The sequence below is a fragment of the Mastomys coucha genome, unplaced genomic scaffold, assembly GCF_008632895.1.
Source record: "Mastomys coucha isolate ucsf_1 unplaced genomic scaffold, UCSF_Mcou_1 pScaffold5, whole genome shotgun sequence".
Taxonomy (NCBI): domain Eukaryota; kingdom Metazoa; phylum Chordata; class Mammalia; order Rodentia; family Muridae; genus Mastomys; species Mastomys coucha.
Window position 1 is genome coordinate 9234545 of NW_022196911.1, and position 2526 is coordinate 9237070.

The window sequence follows — 2526 nt, forward strand, 5'->3', positions numbered from 1 at the left end:
CGGGCAGTGGTGGTGCATGCCTTTAATCCCAGGACTTGGGAGGCAGAGGCAGGTGGATTTCTGAGTTCAGGCCAGCCTGGTCCACAGAGTGTGTTCCAGGACAGCCAGGGCTACACAGAGAAACTCTCTCGAAAAACAAAACAACAACAACAAAAAAGGGTTCATTGCCAGCTTATTTTTTCTTTCCTTTGATGGCTTTATTGGTGTATAATTTGCATAGTCATAGACTTTTTTCTCCTTTTTAAATTATTTATTCACTTTATATTCCGATTGCTTCCCCATTCCTGATCTCCTCTTTCCATTGTCCCTCCTTCCATCCCTTTCCCCTTCTCTGAGAGAGTGGAGGTCTCACTGGGTATTCTCGCCCCCCCCCCCCCCCCCCCCCCCCACCCCCCTGCGGTGCATTAAGTCTCTGCAGGGCTAGGAACATCTTCTTCCACTGAGGCCAGACAAGGAAGCCCAGCTAGAAGAATGTATTTAAGAATAGTTTATGCAGTACTGTTGAGTGCGGGCAAGCACAGGTGCCGCTTTAGTGGCCAGGACTCAAAAAAATAATGGCGGCTATTGATACAGAATGAGATGGATTAGCCCCAGAAAAGACATCACCGGATAGAAAAAAGAAAAAAAAGCAGTCAGATACATCTATTTCTCCTAGAGCCTCAAAACATCATTATTCAAGGTCGAGGTCAAGGTCAAGAGAAAGAAAACAAAAACCAGATAACGATGGAAGAAAGTACAGGAGCCGGAGCAGAAGAAGCAAGAAGACAAGAATCCAAAGGTAAGTCCTCTGAGAGACACAAGTCTGAGGAGCACAATGACAAAGGAAGAGAGCAATTAAATTCATCTGAGAATGGTGAGGACAGACATAAACGCAAAGAAAGGAATCATCACGGGGCAGAAGTCACTCAAGGTCTAGATCACGGGAGAGGCGCCATTGCAGTAGAAGCAGGGAAAGGAAGAAGTCTCGGTCGAGGAGTAGGGATCAGAAAAATCTCGATCCAGAAGCAGAGACAGGAAGAAGTCAAGGTCTAGAAGCAGGGATAGAAAACGAAGGATCAGAACATGTTCCTGATCAAGATCCAGACACAGGCATAGGACTAGAAGCAGGAGCAGATGAAGGAGTCGAAGTCGAGATAGAAAGAAGAGAATTGAAAAACCAAGATTTAGAGGAAAAGCCTAAGCTGGACACCTAGTCCACCTCCCTTCAGAGGCAGAAAGACAGCAATGGACGCCCAAGAAGCATTAGCTAGGAGATTAGAAAGGGCAAAGAAATTACAAGAACAATGAGAAAAGCAAATGGTTGAAAAACAGAAAAAACAAGAAATGGCTGCAGCCACTGGAGGCTCTGTTCTTAATGTTGCTGCACTGTTGGCATCAGGAATGCAGGTTACTCCTCACATAGCTATGGCAGCTCAAATGGCAGCCCTGCAAGCTAAAGCCTTGGCAGAGACTGGCATAGCAGTGCCCAGCTACTATAACCCAGCAGCTGTGAATCCAGTGAAATTTGCTGAGCAAGAGAAAAAGAGGAAAATGCTCTGGCAAGGCAGGAAAGAAGGCGACAAATCTCAGCCTGCTGAAATCTGGGAAAATTTGAGTTTTGGAAACAAGGACCAAAATGTCAAATTTAGGAAGTTAATGGGCACTAAGAGTGAAGATGAAGCTGGTTGTAGCTCCGTTGATGAAGAAAGTTACAAGACTTTGAGGCAACAGGAAGAAGTTTTTCAAAATCTTGATGCTCCATATGAAGTGGCAAGATCACAAACCCACACACAAAGAGGAATGGGTTTGGGTTTCACATCTTTGATGCGTGGAATGGATACAGTTTGAAAAAAATATCAATTTGGGACTTTATAGACTTGTTCTGACGTTGGGTCCTTGTTCACCAAACAACTAGTATTCTAGCTTGCATGGGTGTTGCATTGACTTTAATTTATTGAAAAATACGATGTTTTTGTAAATATCAGATCAGTGATACTGGTGTTAGTGTTGTAATCAGGTTAAACCCACTTCCATTAAACGTGACAGGACTATAGAAGGACAATGTTTTTTAGTTCATGAATTCTACTTTTCAAATATATTAAAGCTTCAGGTGGGATAAAAATCTCATACATAGAAAAAAAAAAAGAATAGTTTATGCTAGAGGATATTTCAGTGGCTAAGAGCACCACTGGTTCTTGCAGAGCACCTGAGTTTGATTCTTAGCAACCACATGGTAGCTCACAACAGTCTGTAACTCCAGTTCCATTAGATTCGACACCCACTTCTGGACTCTGAACATAGACATCAATGCAAGCAAAACAGCCATATACATAAAATAAAAATAAATAAAAAATAATTCATGTACTTGTTGAATGGATTACACAGGCTCATCAGCACCAAATCAAGAGGCACCACAAAATAATCTCCAGTTTCTCTTGGTCAGCTACAGAGCTTCCCAGAGAAAGCTCTCCTGCTTTAGTGCATGTCCTAGAAATATTTTATACTCTGAAGTACACATTGTTAGCATCCAGAACCTGCGGCAGATAT

The 2526-nt window shown here is 42.7% G+C and overlaps 1 protein-coding gene and 1 pseudogene across 4 annotated transcripts in view; one reads left to right on the forward strand and one right to left on the reverse strand.

The window, feature by feature from the left end:
- The window catches only part of Prkn (parkin RBR E3 ubiquitin protein ligase), a 1238651-nt gene that overhangs the window by 65790 nt on the left and 1170335 nt on the right, over positions 1-2526 (reverse strand). The gene's annotated exons all lie outside the window — the stretch shown is intronic.
- LOC116076806 lies at positions 555-1827 on the forward strand (annotated as a pseudogene).